The sequence below is a fragment of the Erythrolamprus reginae genome, chromosome 8, assembly GCF_031021105.1.
Source record: "Erythrolamprus reginae isolate rEryReg1 chromosome 8, rEryReg1.hap1, whole genome shotgun sequence".
In the NCBI taxonomy this organism is placed as follows: Eukaryota; Metazoa; Chordata; class Lepidosauria; order Squamata; family Dipsadidae; genus Erythrolamprus; species Erythrolamprus reginae.
The window spans coordinates 39,571,105-39,592,637 of NC_091957.1; the positions used below are offsets into that span (position 1 = coordinate 39,571,105).

General features: G+C 42.7%; 1 protein-coding gene across 1 annotated transcript in view; it reads left to right on the plus strand.

The window, feature by feature from the left end:
* The first annotated feature begins 1,624 nt into the window (after positions 1 to 1,624).
* The window catches only part of TENM1 (teneurin transmembrane protein 1), a 572,994-nt gene continuing 553,085 nt past the window's right edge, over positions 1,625 to 21,533 (plus strand). The window contains exon 1 of the mRNA XM_070759727.1: positions 1,625 to 1,704. The gene's annotated coding sequence lies outside the window, so the exon portion shown is untranslated. The remainder of the gene's footprint in view (positions 1,705 to 21,533) is intronic.

Here is a 21,533-nt window from a genome sequence, read left to right on the forward strand (position 1 = left end):
ATGTTTTCATTCTAGAGCTACTACAAACAGATGGATGGAATTGATTGGGATGGGAAGGGATGGGATAAATTGGGATGGATTGTGATGGGATGGGATAGATTGTGATGGGTTGGGAAGGGATGGATTGGGATGGGATTGATGAAATGGATTGGGATGGGAAGGGATGGGATAAATTGGGATGGGATGGATTGGGAAGGGATGGATTGTGATGGGATTGATGAGATGGATTGGGATGGGAAAGGATGGGATAAATTGGGATGGATTGTGATGGGATGGATTGTGGTGGGATGGGAAGGGATGGATTGGGATGGGATTGATGAGATGGATTGGGATGGGAACAGATGGGATAAATTGGGATGGATTGTGATGGGATAGGATGGATTGTGATGGGATGGATGAGATGGATTGGGATGGGATTGATGGGATGGGAAAGGATGGGATAAATTGGGATGGGATGGGAATGGATGGATTGGGATGAGATTGATGGGGTTCGATGGGATGGTTAGAAGATAAAGAACATTCCAAAATGGATCTGAACTGTTCCTGGGTTTCTCAGCGTCAACCGAAATGGATCAGGGCATAAAGAATGACCAGAAAAGAACACACACACACACCCAAAATTTCAAGGAAGGACGCAGAGCCCCATTGCATCCGAAGCTCGCATCTCTGCCTTCCGCCCTCTCATCCGAGAGCCCCCAAATCTCAGCCCAAGGCCGGGTGGGGTGGGTGTGTCCCCGTCAGCATCTTCTCGTTTATTGACCGCACCGCCGCCGGTTTCCTCGCCGGGAAGCTCGGCGGCTCCGTGGCGAGACTTTCCCGGCGCCGCGGTCTCTAGCGCCGGCCCGCCTTCCTGCCTCCGGGGCTGTGGTGGCTTTCCTGCCTCGGTTGGGGCATCCGGCGGACCGTGAGCGGCCGCTCGGGGCGGAAAGAATCAGGACTGAGCCCCGCCACCCCGGGGATAGGCGCTGGCTCGGCTTTCCGCAAGGCTGCTCCGCTCTCGACCTGTTGCAGCTCCCGACCCGGCGCCCCCGCCCGGCGATGCTCGGCTCCTGCGGCCGCTCCGCCGCCCACCCGGGGCTCTTCCCCGGAGCACCGCTGCCTTCCCGGGCACCGAGGCAAACCGGCGCGCCTGCCCGGGGAGCCGCGTCCCACCCACCCGCTGTCCGCTTTCCTTTCGCCGCGGGCCGGCCGAGCTCTTAGCGGCGCCCGCGCTACCGCCGCTCCCTGACTCGCACTCTCGGAGCCACCTGCCCGGCGCCTGGCAAAGCAGGTGGAAGCGAGCGTCGTCGTCTTCGGCACCGCGCATGCCCGCTCTTCCCTCTCCCGGGCATGCTCATTAGCGGCGGCGGCGGCAAAAGCCGAGCGGTCGGCGCCGCTGCCGGGGAAGCCAGCTGTGGCCGAGACGCTGAGGCGAGGCGCGAGCGGGGCTGAGGCGGCTGAGGCGGCGGCTGCGCTCTTGGGCACCTCCGGCGCTTGGGAGGCTTCCGCCGGCGCTGAGCCCGGCCAAGGGGCGTTGGGAGGGATGCGGGCCAGCTGCGGCGGCCGCCTGGGTCGCCTCCCGAGCGATGTGGTGGATTTATCTTCGCCTGCGGCGTAGCGGCGGCGGCGGCGGGAGGCGCGCGCGATGCCTGGCCAGCGTCGGACCCGCGCGGGGTGGAGGCGCTGCTGCTGCTCCTCCAGCTGAAAGTTCCAGCGGACGGCCAGGTAAGTTTGGCTCCGGCGGGAGCGGCGGGCGCCCCTTTTGGCCTGGGCTGAGGGGTTCCCACGACCCGCTAGGAAGCCGTCGCCTGGAGAGACCCGGCGGCTGTCTTTGGCGAGCGGCGAGCGCGTGGCTGGCGGGGCGCCTCAAGCAGTCTCTCCGGCCGCCGCCGCCGCGGGTAAGCCGGGTGGGACGGGTCGTGTGAATGACAGCCCTTTTCGGCATGGCCACGAAGGTTGGGCTCAGAAGCGCCCTGGAAGGAGGACGGAGCTCTTTTGCGAAGTGACCGGCAAGTCCTGCCAGCCCGCATCCTCACTTTTATTCCCGGTACCGTCCCTCGTGTTTGTGGGGTGATGCACGCACGCGACACATACACACGCGCGCCCGCGCGCACACGCCCCGGGTCTGTGGCTCGGGTGCGCGTGATGTAATCTTTTTTTCACGTGTAGCTGAAACGAACGTTTGGAACCGTCCGTCGGCGGCGGCGGAGAATGTGCTCTTGAGTCGCGAGGTAGGCTGGATTCGATTCCTATTGTTGAGCCCTATTGTTGAAGCCGATGGGTGTGCGCGTGTTGTGGGGATGAGCTGCGCGTTTGTCGGATTTCTTAGCGTGCTTTTAAATAATAATAATAATAAAAAGACTGGTACCCACCCATCCACTCAGCCTTGAGATAGTTTGATGGATGCTGTTGTGGATGGTAGATGTCTCCAAATATATCTCTATCTCTACAAAGAGAATGTCCCAAAATATAGGCTACTTCTTTGTTATTTACACTTTGAAATGCTTGGGTTTCTGTTTTGTGTTCCAAAAGTTGGGTACTTATTACATATATTTTTTTCAATATGTAACAGAAGGCTGAGATAGATCAGCTTTGAATTTTCATGATATTTCTATTCCAGATTTGTTTAAGTAACACCCAGATCTGAATACGGATACTGAGTGTATGGAAATGTGCTTTGGCCAACTGTAAATATTTCCAGCCTATAGGTTCTCTTCTGGTGGCTTCCTTTTCCTTTTATTGCTCTGAGAAGTGCATTAGATATTCATTTGATTCTTATTCATTTATTAGAGATGTAGTTTATTTTTGGCCGTGTCCCTCTTGTCCAAGCATAGTGCCAAGCATCCTCTTTTTAAAAAAATAATAATAATAATGTATCCTGCTGTTTCAAAATACCTTGAGGGCTTACATTTAAATATTGGTGGTGCTTGCAATGGGTTTTAGACCTGCCCATGTTGTAGGGCGGTTGAGGTAGCGACTGTCTTAGTAAGTCCCAAGTCCACGAAGAAGTGAATTCAGGCTGATGTATCTCGAAACACATTTACTTTATTGTGGTGAAGTGTGTTGCCACACAGCCAGCTTCCCAACTGGTAGATTCAATGTGATGTATAGGTTTTTTGTGGGGTTTTTTTGCTTCTTTAAATTGTAGTGAAGCTGGTAAGAAAGAAATTGTGACTTGCTCCCTGGTAAAAGAATAGCGGTGGTCACCTATTTCTCATTCTCGCCAGCCCTTTCCAGAGTCAAAGGGAATTAGAAATTACCTTTGTGGCGACCCTCCTCCTTCGCTCACCTCCTCATCCATCAGTGGCTACTTTCTACCACTCTAAAATGTGGTTGGTGTGTTTTTATCTTTTTTTTTAATAGCTGGTCCAGTTTCTTCATTTAGCATTTCAGGAAGTGATGGCTCCCCCCCCCCCCTTTAAATGCATATTAGCTTGGGTTTGTGCTGGAGAGAACCACTGGACGAATTAATTGGAAATTAATGGGGATTTTTCGCTGTTATGATATAGTGATCACAGAAAATGCGTGGACAGCATCAACATCATATGTGCAGAGAAGGAATCAACATTGCTGTTTGGCATCAGCCACGGAAAGAGTTTTTGGTATTGATTTTTAAACCTTTGTGGACTCCTACCACTCCTTTTATCAGGGGTGACTGCCTTCCCTCTGCCCCACTGTCCTTTGTTAGTTCAGCAAAAAAAATAAATCTGTGTTGCAAATGATCATCTTGCACATCACAATTTGTTATTAGAGGCAATTATTGCGTTCGTCTATGAATCTTTTCTCTGGGTTTGTCTTTGGCAAGCTAGGGAAATTATTGTATGAAAACGGATTCAGACATTGGGTGAAAATGTGTTGGCTGTTTCTGTCTTTTTCTTCCTCTGCCCCCACTCCTTTTGTCTCTCTGGAAATAAGTCTAAATCCTTTTTGGATTTTGTTTTACTGACTAATCTCATTATTGAGTTAAACACAGCATATAGTCGGCTTTCAAAGGAGTGCCTATGTACGCCTGGGTTGGTGAACAAAAGAGTGTGTTAACCTCACCCGGGAAGGCACATGCTTGTGAGAAAACCTACTAATAAATGATAATTTTATGGCTGTGATTCAACTTTCTCATGCTTCCTGCGTAACACGGTGTATATTTTCTGATGGCCGGCTTTGTGATCTCTGAAAGATCTCAGGAGTAAGAAATCTCTTCTGGGTGAACTACATGCTATCTTGTGCACCACTACTCTTGTAGAAGCAATTTGATTTGCATCCACTTCTTCATCTAATTTCTCCCACCTCATTAATAGCAAATGCTTTATTTAAGAGGGAAGTGCCAAGCATTAGTATAAAATGGGTGCGAATAACCTTCAGGGAGAGGAAATCGTGAAGCTGTGTCTTATTTATTTGTCTATTTTTTTGCACTTGCTTATCTTTTTCAATACGTTTTATATTTGGGACTTTTTAAAAAAAATTGCATTTCATCTGTTACTGCTAGATTATGGGAAAAACAGTGAGTAGTTATTAACAGAATCCTTTGCAAGCTTTCCGGGTGTAAGCATCACTGCATGTTGTGGGACTGATTTCTGTTAATTCCATGTTATTTTTATTTATTTCTCTTTACCTTGCCCTTATTATTTTCTATAAATAACTCAAGGCAGCAAACATAGCTAATACTCCGTCTTCCTCTTCCTTTCCCCCCCCACAACAACAACCTTGTGAGTTGGGCTGAAAGAGAGAGACTGGCCCAAAGTGACCCAACTGGCTTTCAACGTTAAGGTGGGGCTTGAACTCCCCATCTCCTGGTTTCCAGCTTGACACCTTAATCCTTTTTTACAGGTTTGCATTGAGGGAGGTAACTGGAAATTTCAGCTTTTATGAAGAATTTACCGGGGTATTCATTAGAATAGAGTAGAATAGAATAGAATAGAATTCTTTATAGGCCAAGTGTGATTGGACACAAGGGATTTGTCTTGGTGCATATGCTCTCAGTGTACATAAAAAAAGATACGTTTGTCAAGAATCTTAAGATATAACACTTAATGATAGTCCGTGTACAAAAAAACAATCAAATCATATTAGGAACCAGTCAATATAAATTATAAGGATGCAAGCAACAAAGTTACAATCATACAGCCATTAGTGGGAGGAGATGGGTGACGGGAACGACTAGAAGATTAATAGTAATAATAGTAATAATAGTGTAGTTTGACAGTGGTGAGGGAATTATTTGTTAAGCAGAGTGATGGCATTCGGGGAAAAAACTATTCTTGTGTCTAGTTGTCTTGGTGTGCAGTGCTCTATAGTGTCATTTTGAGGGTAGCAGTTGAAACAATTTATGTCCAGGATGCGAGGGGTTCGTAAATATTCTCACGGCCCTCTTTGACTCATGCAGTATACAGGTCCTCAAGGCAAGGCAAGTTGGTAGCAAATGTTTTTTTTTCCCTGCAGTATCATATTTTCATCCTGTGTTATATTGAGATGATTTTAAATTGAGCTTCTCACCAATGAAGGATGGAGATAAATGTAAGTTTGTAATGTTTTCAGGCAGTTCTCTTCAAGGGGAAACTACAGCACTCTTCATTTGAACTTGACAGATAATTTGTTTACATTTTTCAGTCCAAATTTTCCTAGTTATGATTTGTTAAATCATCAATACATCTTGGTTTTTTTTTAAAAAAACCAAGTGTTAACTTCCAAGTCTCCCCTTAAAAGTAATGAAAGAGAGAAAGGTTAATGGTGTTGGAGCTTAAGAGGGGGGGGGGGAACTTGTGCCCCTCAATTTGTTGAATGCATTAAAACCCAGTAACGAATTTTGTAGCAACTTAGCAAATACACACCCTATAATTTCAAGTCTTAATGACTTTGGTCTCTGTGGCACCATGAAGGTCTTCGTTATTTGTAGATTTATTATTTGTAGGCTAATTAAAGGCAGAAAATAAACACTGTTTTAAGCGTTCTGGTTGTTACTTTCCCTCTCTTGGGAGGGAGAAAGATCTTCGACTGTAAACCAGAGGACTTCAAACGTGGCAACTTTAAGACTTGTGGACTCCAAACCCCAGAATTCCCCAGCCAGCAGAGTTGGTTGGAGAATTCTGAGAGTTGAAGTCCACAAGTCTTAAAGTTGCCAAGTTTGAAAACCTCTGTTCTAAACTGTCGCAAATGGCTCATTTTGGGGCTGCATCCTGTGTATTTAAAGAATACCATTTCTGCTTGTGTTCTGCAGGCTGTATCTGTATCCTTCTAACGCACCTGGGATCGTTTGTGGATTTTCTCTCCCATCCACCCCTCCTCCTCCTTTACCATCCAGCTAGTAATTAGTGGAACAGATTGCACAGATATGCAAATGATAAGAGATACGGGAGATTCTCCTGGAGGCTGCTCTGTTTGTACAGTGGTGATACAGTGAAGTGTGGAGTTGTCATAGACAACCTTTGAAAAGAATCCATTTTGGAAGAAGGATTTCAATGGAGGCAAAACGACTGTCCTTCTGAAGGGTTTTGCATCTGACTTGCTGTCTCTTTTTCCACCCCACCTCTTGGTTTCCAGGAAGCAGACACATCATAAAGACAATAGTCTTTCCCTCCCCTCCCTGTAATATATCTACAGTCTAGTTTCAGGATACGTACGGAGGGAGATTTTGTCTACTTGGGCTTGATAACCTTTTGGGTAACTGGTCCTGTGGGCATCTTTATAATGCTGTTAATATTCCATCAATTTATGGCTCCTCTTCATATGCACTTCCTGCAGTCTTTAATGCTTGCATATGACAACCCAGAGGCCAAGCTATATCTCTGATGGTCTTCGACTGGTTCAAATCTCAAGAGGTGGTGGTGGATAGGAACAGATTTATTGAGATGAATATATGGGGAGGGAAAAACAAATCCATCCTAGGGTTCTAGATTCAATGACTTCTTCCCATTGCTGGAGTCCACCAAACTTCTGGACAGTGTGGGAATATCTGGAATTGAGGGAATGTACTTTGGGTTTGATGGAAGGTGACTTCCCACCATCTAACAGGTTGTCAGATGCTGGAGGTTGCCCTTACCACCTTTGTGGTTCTCCAAGACGTTTCTACATCTCCTTTGTTTTGTTTTGTTTTTCCTGGGCATGTGGATGGGCTTCTTAAGGTAGCATCAGACTGCAGTAGGCTAGCTTCCCTTTTGTTTGTTTGTTTGTTTGTTTATATTTTATTATATTTGTTTATTTGTTTATTTACTTGCTTACTTACTTACTTATATTGAAAGAATTCTCACCAAAACAAAATTGGTTCTCCTTGTGCTCTGTTCATTGGACCATCATTAAAGAAGCCATGGAGTAACCTTGTTGCAAAGTGTGAGCCTGTGTGAAACCTTGGTTAGCTGGAGAATGCAAGCCCGTGGCGTTCCAAAAAGATGTCACGGCTGCTATTCAAGGCCTTCCATATTTGAATCACACACCACCACATCCTACCCACCCCCCAAAATTTGGGATTCTTTTTTCAGCCTACATTGATGGGGAGTGATGGGTCCCAGGCTCCATCCCAGGAGAAATTGGAATGATGTTGGATAACTGCAGCAGATAAGCATTGTGCTAAGCTCATAGTTTTTTTAATTATGGTTATGGAATAAGTCAAAGGCTTATAGGTAAAGGTTCCCCTTGCACATATGTGCTAGTTATTCCCAGTCTAGGGGGTGATGCTCATCTCCGTTTCAAAGTCGAAGAGCCAGCACTGTCTGAAGATAATAATAATAATTTATTAGATTTTGATGTCTCGATGGTCATGTGGCCGGCATGACTAAATGCCAAAGGTGCATGGAACGCTGTTACCTTCCCACCAAAGGTGGACACTATTTTCTACCTGCGTTTTTACATGCTTTTGAACTGCTAGGTTGGTAGAAGCTGGGACAAGCCCCGTTACGTGGCTCTAGGGATTCTAACTACTATACTGCTGACCTTTCAATCAACAAGGTCAGCGTCTTAGCCATTGAGCCACCGTGTCCCCTTCAAAGTCTCATACAGCATTCTAAAACATAAACCCAGGTTCACACACAACTGAGGCCCATGTAACCAAGGCATTATGCCATGGTAAGATATTTTCTCTGCTTAAGAGATCATCCTCTGACGGTGGGGAGGGTGGTCATCCCTGCATGGTTCTGCCTTTAGAAAGTGGTTCCTTGGGGGTCCTGAACTGCTCGTATAGCCTACCCTAAGCCAAAGCTATTGTTTGCAAATTACAGGAGTTGTGCTTGTACGGCATGTTCAGTTAAAACCCTGCCGAACATATTATGGTTGCTTTGTAATGTACTTTTCCTGCATTTTGAACACCACAATTGGGCTTGTTGTGCTGTCTTTTGTGACCACAAAATCCTTTCCTGGGAAACAGATGCATGTTCCTTCCTGCTTCTCAGAGCAATGGCTGGGTGCAAAAGGGATCCCCCTATTTGTCTGTAGAGCTGTTTTCCTCCTCATTTCCATTCAATTAGTTCTAAACAGGTTTGCCATTCCGTTATCTCCTGAGAGAGGAGTGCTACTGCTAAAGTTTCATTGTCTTGGTGTCAGGCGCACTTCCATTCAAAGTCCAGGAAAGAAAAAAACCCAACTCCATGTTGATAGGGAGGAGTACTTTTACTAGACAAGAACTGATGGTGACAAAAAGAAAACAAATTGGGAGGCAAAAGATGTGTAAATTCATGGACAAAGAATCTCCAAAACCTCCCTCATAATCCTCCACCCCTGGGCAGTTCATCCAATCCCCATGTCCCAAGATGTCCGGTGGGTGCATCAGCCATTTAAGGTTTGTTTTTTTTAAAAAAAAATATTTTTATTGATTTTTAACAGTTTTTATATCACACAACATAAAACAGTGCATAGTGAATTGTGCCCACCACCCCGACACACACACATTCCCCACCACCAAATTGGGGGTGTTTCTTGTATAGTCCACTTAAGCCAAGAGCAATATATCTGTTTACATATTATAGAGTGATTCCAATTTATTTCTTGTAGCTTGGTCTTGGATTCTGCTCGTCATATATCTTCTTACCTTGTCCCACCGTCCCATCAGCTGTCCCAACTCAGTTTCATTATATGAATTTATCCTTTTTTCCATAATTTCAAATTGAATATGGTCCACCATGTACCTATACCAATTTTGCATTGTCCATTTTGTCGCATCCTTCCAACCCAAAACTATTACTGCCTGAGCGCTTTCTATTGCTGCTTTTTTTATTTCTCTAAATTCTCCCATCGCATTGCTTTTTACTAGTACTGCCATTTCCTTAGTGATTGTCCATTGTATATTTAGCATTCTATTGATATCCTCTTTCACTTTTTGCCAAATTTCCTGCACTATCGGGCATTCCCAAAACATATGCATAAACACTCCTTTGTCTTGACACCCATGCCAACAATTCCCCCTGACATTCTGGTTTAAGGTTTAATTGGATTTGTATGCCGCCCCTCTCCGAGGACTCGGGGCGGCTCACAACATATGCAAAGAAACAGTAGTAAATCAATCCAATTAATATACATAAAAAACAATCCTTAAAAATTCTAATTTTAAAATTTGGGCTTCCATATCTGGTCCATTAAAGCCGTTGACCTTGAGCAGGCTATAAACATGTCCATGTAGCCTGGCAGTACATGATGATAACTTTCCTCCCTAACCACTTAATCAAACATAAGTAGAGCCATCTCCAGCACACTTCCCCACTCCCTTGCCCCCCCCCCTCCATTCCCTGTTTCTATGGCAGCCGAAGCAAGCAGGCAACGTGGAGATTGACACTTGGACTAGTGCATTGCCCAAGTTGACTTCCTGGCTGAATTAAGTGGTTAACACAGTACCAGTTCTTCTGTTTCCCATCTGACCTTAATATAGGATGGGACCAAGTTTATCTAGTTGTCATTTCCACTGTGTATTTCCTTCCTTTGGAAGTAAGTTTCAACAAGACTGAATCCTAAACTGACCTAATTCAGATTAGATCTCTGACTCACCCAATTTTAATGGCTCTTGTTCCTTTCAGTAAAAAGTTCTGGGGTTTATTTTTGTGTTACTAGTTCCCACTGTGTTTATTTTATATTTTATATAACATTTTATATTTTATCCAGAGCAAATAATGACAGTTTCATACTTAGGAACAAATAGTGCAAAGGTAACTCTTAGTTTTGAATGCATTTTCTGCACATTTTCACACTTTGCAATTACAGGTTGGATGTTTGTTACCTCTGGGAAGGTAACAAGCTGACCTCCTCAATTCTCCCATAGAAAGTGTGGGGAGTCTCTGGACCTCCAAGTGTCACTGAACCATCTGCCAGCATCCGTAGGAAACACAATAAGGGTGCTTTGAGCATGAAGCACAGTCACATGGAGGTGGCTGCAGGTTCCCTACACCTGATGTATTGTAGATAAACTTGTTTAACAGGATTTGTACTTCGCCCAATTCCAATGGACTCTGGGCGGCTAACAACACATAAAAAAACCAACATAAAATTACAGTATAAAATAGAATATAAAAACAATCAGTAACCCTGTAAATAACATTCAAACATGCAGTCATTCATGGTCCCAGGTCTGCTGGAAAAGCAGATTTAATGTTTCATCAACACTCGGTGGCTTGCACTGGCTGCCGATCAATTTCTGGTCACAATTCAAAGTGTTGGTAATGACCTAAACTACATGGCATCAGACCAGAGTACTTTCGGGACCGCCTCCTGCCGCATGAATCCCAGCAGCCGATTAGGTCCCACAGAGTTGGCCTTCTCCGGGTCCTGTCGACAAAACAATGTCGTCTGGCGGGACCCAGGGGAAGAGCCTTCTCTGTGGTGGCCCCAGCCCTCTGGAATCAACTCCCCCAGAGATTCGAACTGCCCCTACCCTCCTCACCTTCCGTAAAATGTTGAAGACTCACCTTTGCCGCCATACGTGGGGGGATTAATCTCCCCCCTCCTTTTTTCGCTGACCTTTATTACGTTTATGTTCAGTCGGACTGAGTGCGTATAATTGTGTAACAGATATTTTTTTTATAACAATGTATTTTAAATTAGTTTTTTAAATTATTTTAACATTAGATTTGTATTTATATTGTATTGCTGTTATGTTGTGAGTCCTCGGAGAGGGGCGGCATACAAATCTAATAAATTATTATTATTATTACTATTATTACTATTATTACTATTATTATTATTATTATTATTATTATTATTATTATTATTATTTCTGGAAGGTTGGTAGAGCAGGGATAGTGCAAATCTCAGGAGGATGTTGGTTCCAAAGGGTCGGAGCTGCCACAAAGGAAGATGGCATACACCACATTTAGATTGTGAACCCATCCTCTGTCTCAAGGCTGTCACTTTGTCATGGCAGTGTCACGCGACCTATTGGGACTCCCCCCGCTTAACTACACATCCGGCCCACGAGTCGGGAGTTTGACAACCCTGTTCTCTCTTGAAGAGGATTATTCGCTAGTTGAAAAGCTACCCTGTTCTAAGTCTGATCTAAACTTTAAACACCATAAGCAAGAAAAATAGCAGGGGCCCTGTAATTGCCCATTTGCTGTTAGCACCTGGACAGCAGACAGCAAATTCCCCCACTACGGAGAGATTAATTGTATTTCCTTTCTGTCTCTAGGTGCTTTAGCAGAAGCAACTGAAATGGCTGAGGCAAAAACAAAACAATACAGAAAAAGAAACCAGAGTAAAACAGAAAGGGGAAAAAGAAAGGCTGGTTTTCTTGGCCTCTGTATGGTTTGTGAGTAAGAATAAAACTCAAACTGTACGCGTTGAACTCCATGGGTCAGTTTTGGAGTTCTGTATGAAAATGGGATAATTTCTCAGCTCAAGTAAGGAATATTAGGTTTGCTCAGGGAAGAGATTAAGTCTGTGTGCAGCTCTTACAATATTTGGGAAATCTGTAGGAGAAATCCTTAAGAATGTGATAGAATAGCAAATATTAACATAGGATCACATTTATTTATTTCTTATTTATTTCTTATTTGAATTTATGAACCACCCTTTTCCAATTGTGGAGTACAAAGATAAAACAGACATACAATAACAACCCCCAGAATATTAAAAGCATTCATCCACGACACATCCATTCCAGTAACACACTACTGGCCAGAGCGGGAAGTTAGTATTCTGTGTAGTTGGGGATCATCTTTTAAGGAAAAGATGTAAAGGCTCAAGAGATATTTCCTGTCGAAATGTTTCTTAGCTTTTTCCTCTCCTCCCCAATATCTCTGATTTCTGTTTCAGACTTTCACAACTACCCTTGGAAATCAGCGGGGTATAATAATAATGATAATAATAATAATAATAATAATAATAATAATAATAATAATAATAACAACAACAACAACAACAACAATAAGATCTAAAAATCGAGCTGCAACGACTCTGGCATAAGCCAGTGAAAGTGGTCCCAGTGGTACTTGGCACGCCGGGCGCAGTGCCAAAGGATCTCAGCGGACATTTGAAAACCATCGGAATTGACAAAATCTCCATCTGTCAATTGCAAAAGGCCGTTTTACTGGGATCGGCAAACATAATTCGCCGCTACATCACGCAGTCCTAGGTGCTTGGGAAGCGCCCAACTGGTGATGAAATACAAAATCCAGCATAGTGATCTCGTTTGCTGTGTTGTATTGACATAATAGTAATAATAATAATAATAATAATAATAATAATAATAATAATAATAATATTATTATTATTATTATTATTATTATTATTATTATTATTATTTATTAGATTTGTATGCCGCTCCTCTCTGCAGACTCGGGGCGACTCACAACAATAATAATAACAAAATTGCAATGTAACAAATCTAATATTTTAAAAAAATCTAAAAACCCGTCATTTAAAACCATACAACACAAGCATACCATACATAAAACTATATAAGCTTAGTTTGTGGTGGTGGTGGAGGAACACTTCATTATTTCCTTGATGTTATCTTGGAGAGGCATTAAGATGCAATGTTTAGTGTTGCGCTTGCATTAGCTAACATCTCTACTCAACCATGAGGTCTACTAAGTGAGATTGGACCATTAATTGCAGACGTTTACATCACGCTGAGCCATTTGTTTCTTTTAAGTATGGCTTACTCAGTAGGCCACAGTGGCGTGGTTCACACAAAATGCTACCCTCTCTGAAATGAGACAGAGTGTGTGCTTAGACTTATCAACTTACATCTAGTTTTATCTTTGGTAAGTTCTAGTAAGTATTGTGAGTCTAAGCCAGGGATGTCAGTCTCAAGGCCCCATGGGTTGCCCTGGAAAGTGAAGAACTCTCCCAGGCTTCATTTTTGTTGGCAGGGGGCTAGCAAAACAAACTAAATGTTAAGTCTTACAACCCCACCAGAAACGCAAAGTCTTTGACCGGCCATGAAGGCTGATGCTGAAGCCTGATTGGCTAAGCACCTGGGGCCTTTCAAGTGGGAAGTTAAAACACTGTGATTGGTTGGCTGTCTGGCAGCCACAATATATATGAGCCGGGATGGCGCAGCAGGTAGAGTCTGCACTGCAGGCCACCGAAGCTGACTGTAGATCTGTAGGTCAGCTGTTCAAATCTCATCACTGGCTCAAGGTTGACTCAGCCTTCCATCCTTCCGAGGTGGGTAAAATGAGGAGCCGGATTGTGGGGGCAATAGGCTGGTTCTGTTAAAAACTGCTATTGCTAACATGTTGTAAGCTGCCTGGGTCTAAGGAGAAGGGCGGCATAAAAAGCAAGCAAGCAAACAAACAAACAAACAAACAAACAAATAAATGGAGCTTTCAGAAGTCTGTTCATAGGCTGTGAATTTGTTAGTAATCTTAAGCCAAAGTTGGGGATAATATAAAAAGTTTCTAGGCTGTATAAGCAGGATTTTTCAAGTGAGACTGAGCTATGGTCCTCACACAACATAAGATGTGGAAGCTTTTAAAATCTTTAAAATTTACTGTAAATGAAAAGAATGGCATGATGCTTGTAAAAATACTCAGGTTCTTCTGAAAGCAAGAGTTTTTGGTTTCCATTACAGTAGAATCCAAATGGTTTGATAGAACCATGGGATTTTATATGAAAGATTGAGAATTTAAAAGGCACTGCTTAGTATTTTAAGTGTGAGCTATTTTGAAATCCTGGCTGAAAGGTACAGCATAAAATAATAATCTCAAAAGGAATGCTTAACTCTAAAATTTAATATTAAAAGGTTTAGCCAGTGCACCTGCAATCAAATGTTGCACAGTGAAGGGATCTCATTCACAATGGTAGCTGAATGTTTCTATTTCTATACTATATACTGGTAATTCTTGACTCGGAGCCTGAGCAATATGGTTGTTAAGTGAGATGCACTTAATTTTTTAATGGTTGCTAAATAAATCAAACAGTTGTTGAGTAAAAGTTGAGTAAATCCTGATTTCTTGCCCCTTAGGAAGATGTTGTTGTGAGCCGCCCCGAGTCTACGGAGAGGGGCGGCATACAATTCTAATTAATAATAATAATAATAATAATAATAATAATAATAATAATAATAATAACAATAATAACAATAATAATAACAACAACAACAACAAATGACAGTTATTTCACTGCCAGGACACAACAACTATAGTTAATGCATGCTAGTTGCCAAGTTCTGCTCACATAACTTTTGGGACTTTGCAACAGTCACAAATGTGATGATGGGTTTAAGTCATTTTTTTCCAGCCCCTTCGAAACTTCAAACTGTCATTAAGCAAAGGGTTGTAAGTCAAGGATTATCTACTCTCTTTCTGCACTGGGAATCTTCTGGTGACACGGCTTCATATATGGACTTTCTCTAAGTGAATTGCTTTCCTCCTTGTATTGTAGTACAGAGTTCCCTTACCTTTCCAGATTGGCAGACTGGAGGTAAGGGAGGGGAGACAGAGGAGTTGATTTTGAGGGAGGGTCAAGCCAGGGGTGCGTTCCACTTACCTTCTCCACCAGTTAGAAACATAGAAACATAGAAGACTGACGGCAGAAAAAGACCTCATGGTCCATCTAGTCTGCCTTTATACTATTTCCTGTATTTTATCTTACAATGGATATATGTTTATCCCAGGCATGTTTAAATTCAGTGACTGTGGATTTACTAACCACATCTGCTGGAAGTTTGTTCCAAGGATCTACTACTCTTTCAGTGAAATAATATTTTCTCATGTTGCCTTTGATCATTCCCCCAACTAACTTCAGATTGTGTCCCCTTGTTCTTGTGTTCACTTTCCTATTAAAAACACTTCCCTCCTGAACCTTATTTAACCCTTTAACATATTTAAATGTTTCGATCGTGTCCCCCCTTTTCCTTCTGTCCTCCAGACTATACAGATTGAGTTCATTAAGTCTTTCCTGATACGATTTATACTTAAGACCTTTCCACCATTCTTGTAGCCTGTCTTTGGACCCATTCAATTTTGTCAATATCTTTTTGTAGGTGAGGTCTCCAGAACTGAACACAGTATTCCAAATGTGGTCTCACCAGCGCTCTATATAAGGGGATCATAATCTCCCTCTTCCTGCTTGTTATACCTCTAGCTATGCAGCCAAGCATCCTACTTGCTTTTCCTACCGCCTGACTGCAGAAATCACTACCCCTAAATCCTTCTCTTCTGAAGTTTTTGCTAACACAGAACTGCCAATGCAATACTCAGATTGAGGACTCCTTTTCCCCAAGTGCATTATTTTACATTTGGAAACATTCACATAACAATGCTTTTTGTGCATCCCCTTGTGCAATTTTGCTTCCACGCATGCTCAGACAGTGGGTTAAAGCCAGAAAAAGAGCCGAGGAGCTGATCTGCTGTGCTTTGGGTGAAGAAATAAAGGTCGGTATTAACCCGGAGGAGGGCGGGAGGGCTTTTTTCAAAGCACAGAATGAGGAGAAGCCATCAAAACACAGGAAAATCAGCCAAAAATTCAGGAAAAAAGGATGGCGGTGAGCACGGACCACCACAGACAGAACTGGATCAGTGACACCAAAATCACATCACCAGCGAGTTGCAAATGGTTCAGGCGATATGGTCTGAACCAAGAGGAACCCATCCTTGGGTCAAGCACGTGTGCGTACGTGCATGGGTACTTGCAACATTTGTGGCAATGTGTGTGGGAGTAGGGCTGTGAATTCCCACAACGAGGACTATGAGGGTCGGGTTGCAAGCATCCACAACGATGCTCGCATCAGTGGGGTTTTGTGTGCACACAGACAGGCAACATTTGGTTGCATACAGCAGTGTGCAACATTTGGTTTCGAACGCCCCATGCACCGTCAAATCTGGTTTCGTTGCCTAATTTGATTACATTTATTCCAACATATTTGCATGGGGGGGGAAATGTTTTAAAAATATTCGTTTTGTCAGTTTTAAACTTTTTTAAAAAATCAGCTATTGCTAAGGGTTTTTTTTAAAATCAAACATTCTTTAGTTTTAAAATCCTCAAATCTTCTTTTAATTTTATAATCCACAAAAAATGAAACTCGCCAAGAGGGATCTTATCCTGCACAAAAGAAAATCTCTCTTAATCTGTAGAATAATTAATTCCAAAAGTGAATAAGAAATGAGGTTTGGTTGGGCTTATGGCCCATAAAGACTATAGCGTGACTGGGAGTAGAGATTGGAATCCCATGCCTCCAAGCCATTGATGAGCAAAAATTTCCATTCTTGAAGTTTACTTACAGGAAAAAGTTATCTGGAGAACAAGTGGATTATTTCTGAATCATTTCTTTATCCAGAGAGAATTTCAACATCTAGTGTTGGACACGTATTTTTCGGAGTATAATTCACAAACAAAATTTTGCCTCTGTCTCCCAGCAATTTGCCTCCCAGAAAACAGTAAATAGCCCAGATAATATACAATGTTTGCTGTGTATTTCTGTACGTGTGTTTCTGATCCATAGAAATAGCAAAGAACTGGAGAAAAGTATATTATGGAAGTATATTAATGCCAGCAAGTTTTCTTCACTAACCAATTATTTAAATAGATCTACTCCAAACATAACTAAGTCGAGGTTTAACTCAGCTGCCTTAATCTTAATACTAAACAGGACACTGTTACATCCAGATTATATTTTTACAGATCTTTAAAAAGGATGTAGCTTTCTGGAAGTATACCGTATTTTTCGGTGTATAAGACACACTTAGATTTTAGAGGAGGAAAACAAGGAAAAAAGTGTTCTGAACCAAATGGTGTAGTATTAAATAGTAATAGTAGCCTCTCCAGCCAGGAGTGGGTGGGTTTGTGGCTCCTGGTGTTTTCTGTGGGAAATATCTTGCTTTCTTCTTTCCTTCCTTCCTTCCCTCCTTAATCTCCACTTCTCTGTTTCCCACCTTCTCTCTTTCCCTTTTCTTTCTTTCTCTCCACTTCTCTCTCTCTTTTCCCTCTCTCATTCTCTCCCTCCACGTCTCTCTCATTTCTGTGCACCTCTCCCTCTCTCTCCCCCTTTTCACTCTGATTTGTTGCTCTCTCTCCCCTTTTGCTCTCATTTCTCTCACTTTCCTCTCCCTCCGTTTTTCTTTCTCTCCCCTTCTCTCTCGCTTGTTTCCCTCTTCTCCCTCTCATTCTCTCTCTCTCTCAATCCTTCTCTAATTTCTCTCTCTCTTCTCTCTCATTTGCCTCTATTTCCTCTACCTCATTCTTTCCTTCCATCATTTTCTCATTTCTCTCTCTTTCTCCCTTTTTCTCTCTCATTCCCTCCCCCTCTCACTTCCCCCCTCTTTTTCCGTCCCTGTCTCCTCCCCCCTTGTGTGTGTGTGTGTGTGTGTGTGTGTGTTTGTATGTTCATTCTTGAACCATTTCCAAAAACTGGTGAGGGCTGGTTTTTCGCTCTCTCTTCTTCTTTGGGTGCTTTTACCATATGATTTAAATCAAGAGTCACTTCTCTCTCTTTTGTTTCTCTCTTTCCTCTCATTCTCTGCTTCCATCATTTTCTCATTTCTCTCTTTTTTCCCCTTTTTTGCTCTCATTTCTCTCTCACTCTCCCCCTTTCATTTCTGTTTTTCTCTACCCTCTCCCTCTTTTTCCTTCTCTCCCCTTCTCTGTCTCATTTGCTTGTTCTTTCTCTCCCTTGTTCTTTCCCTCCATTTTCTCATTTTTCTCTTTCTTCCTTCCCCCCTCTCTCTTTACCTCTTCTCTCTCTGCCTCCGTCTCTGTCTCTCTGGGGACCAGCCAGCAGCCTACCCCACTTCTTCTGAGTTTATCCTCTGCACCACTTCTTGGTTTTACAGCCAGCTGAGCAGAATCGACTCCTCTCTTGTGCTCTGCATTCTGACCTCTGTCTGGCCGGGCTCTGCCCCATGGCTCTAGTTTCAGCCACTGCTTCTGGGACTCCCAAGATGTGCTGAGCGGATGCTCTGCACCAGGTTAAGCCCCAGCAGCAAAGCATCGCATTCCAGGTGGCTGCCTGGGGCCCCCGGGTGGCAGGGACAAGGCGGGTGCACCGCTATGTTAGCCAGTCCTAATGGAGACTGGTGGCGGTGGCGGGGCCTGGGGCATGGACATGACATTCCCAGCACTGCTGCTCCTTGAAGGGAAGCTAACGGAGCTGCCTCAACAGTTGCCAACACCACTGGGACCGGCTAACTCAGCGGTGCGCCTGCCTTGTCCCCGCTAGACAGAAGTCTCAGGTAGTCGCCTGGAATGCAACACTTTGCTGCTGGGGCTTAATCTGGTGCAGAGCGGTGCCTCCGGGAGCCCCTCGCGAGGAGGATTCCTTGCATGCAGCTGTGGAGAAGCAAGCAGGGCATCCCCTCGGCACATCCAGCTGGTGGAGGAGGCCTGCAGTGTGCCCCTGATCGTCCGGCAGGAGGGGGCTTGGCTCCATCAGCCCCAATCTCCCGCCTTTGGGGGCATCCCCAGGGCTGAGCCGCTTGCCTCCTGCCGAGGGCTGCCAGGCGGCCTCGGCAACATTCGATGTATAAGACGCACCCAGTTTTTTACATACTTTTTTGAGATAAAACGGTGCATCTTATACACAGAAAAATACGGTAGTTATAGTTGTTCTCTGCTATTTAAAAGAAGATACAATAGCACTAGGCCTCTTCAGATCTAACATTTATTTTAAAAAGCTACCTTATTTAATTGTCTAGAACAATAATAAAGCCGTGTTTAAAAAATAAGTCTAATAATTTGAACATTTTACAGACATTTATTTATTTATTCATTCATTCATTCATTTATTTATTCATTTATTATTACTTATATTTATAAGCCACTTTTCTCCTAATGGACTCAGTTATTTATAGTTATTGACTTACCTTCTGGTATTCTGTTTCTGCGTCTCTCTCCCAACGATTTGCCTCCTTGCAGTTAGTTTCACTTTCAGTTTGGCACCCAAATTTTTCATCCTCTTTCAGGAGGTAAAATGGTTTCGTCTTATACTCCGAAAAATACGGTAACTATTTTTCCATATAGAGTACTTCCTCGCTACTTCACCGTTCATCTTTCATGGATTCACTATTTCACGGGTTTTCAAAGGGGGCTTAAATCCATTAAAAATTTCAAATCCATTAAACATTCATAAAATTCTTTTACAGTACTACTGTACTCTATTAAAGAAACTGGTAGGATATCACATGTAGTTCCAGTTGAGAAGCATTATAGAATGACTGCTTAATGCAAAGGGTGGGTTTTAAAAGTCCAAATACTCATTAAATACATAAAAAATATATCTTTACTTCATGGAAATTCGTTTTTCACGGGTCTTGGAACGCATCCCCTGCGAAAAACGAGGGATCATTGTACGTCAGCAGAAGGCTGCTCATTCCTGTAGGTCTCTTTTTAAACGTTTTAATTTTTTAATATTCTTTTTACTGAACGTTAAAACTGCTGTGGATTGCTGAAAATTGCTTTGAGTTTTTTACAGTTTATGAAAGTCTTCCTTTTGCAAATAAGTATGCATCTTTTGTCCTTTTGCGAAACACCAGCCTGTTCAGAACCTTCTTGTCTATCTATTTGCATTCAGAAAAGTCACTTTGTTATTATATGCAACATTAGCCTTCAAACCTCTCCTCTCTTTTCTTCCTCTCTTGCAACACACCACCTGGGCAATGAAAACTTTCAGTGCATCTGGAAAAGGTGTGTGCCTAGTAGAAGAAGCAAGAAACCCTTTCTTGCCTTGCTTTGTCTGCCTTGTTTCCATGTGAACAGTGAGTAGAATGTTGGGAACTTGATAAGAAATTTCAAAATAGAGTAACTTAAAAATCTTTCTTACCCTAGTTTCTTTTTGTCCCTCCCTGGTTGCTATGGAAACTGGTTGAGAAAGACGGTGGGTAATCAAGGGGTTGAGTGAGAAGTGTTATTGGTTGCACTCAGATTCTGGCTGCCCATTGAGATGTGGACCAGATGGAAGAGCTTGGAGATAAATGTGGAGCTTTAAAAACAAGAACTCTGTCTGGGGGAAACAACCTGCAGGCTGCAGCAAGGAAAAAGTGAATACTTTTGATTTTTATTAATATTGATCGTTTCTTCATTGCTTATTTGACCCCTATGACAATCATTAAGTGTCGTACCACATGATTCTTGACAAATGTATCTTTTTCTTTTATGTACGCTGAGAGCATATGCACCAAGACAAATTCCTTGTGTGTCCAATCACCCTTGGTCAATAAAATCCTATTCTATTCTACTCTACTCTACTCTACTCTACTCTACTCTACTCCTATTCTATTCTATTCTATTCTATTCTACTCTACTCTACTCTACTCTATTCTAGATAAATACGCAGAGGAAGCAAGTATGCTTGTGTTTAGATCTGTGGCAAAACAAGCTTTTAATTTTTATTTATTTATTATTTATACTTATAGGCCACCAACTCCTTCCCGACTCTGGGCAGCATACAAAATGTAAAAGCAATATAAAATAAGCTAAAACCCCATTTAAAAATAATCACCCATTAAGTGGCCGGATCAAGATGGCATCAGATGTATCTATGGCTCCAGGCCTGCCGGCAAAACCCAGGTCTTAAGGGCTTTCCGTGAGGCCAGTAGGGTGGGGGCAACATCTCCGGACAGATGCAGGGTGGCATACAAGAATAAAACAAAAATGCAAAATTTAAAACCCCAGTATTAAAACTAACATTCATCCACCTATCATTTTCTGTGTCATATAATATATATGGGCACATGCATAATCTTGTATTTATTTATTTATTTTGTTTATGTAGAGTATATTAGAGGTGGAGACCATTTGAGAGCTGTATGAAACAAAATTTCATTTTAAACGTACAGTATATGCCTATTAGTGTATATTCAAAGTGACGATAAAGTTAGTCTAAGTCTACTAATTAGACATTGATCGAAAAAGATCTTGTCAGACTTGAACAATAGGTCCTGTCCAGCAGCATGAAATTTAATGGGGAGAAAAGTAATATTTTACACTTAGGCAGGAAAAAACCAAAAAATACAAATGCGGATTAGTTATTTATTTATTTATTATTTAGATATGTATGCCGCCCCTCTCCGCAGACTCGGGGCGGCTCACAACAAAGTGAAAACAATTTACAACAAATCTAAATTACTATTTAAAAATATTTAAAAGACCCCAGGTCTTTAGTTAGGCTCAAAACATTAACTGGGAGAGGGACCTTGGAGTTCTAATGG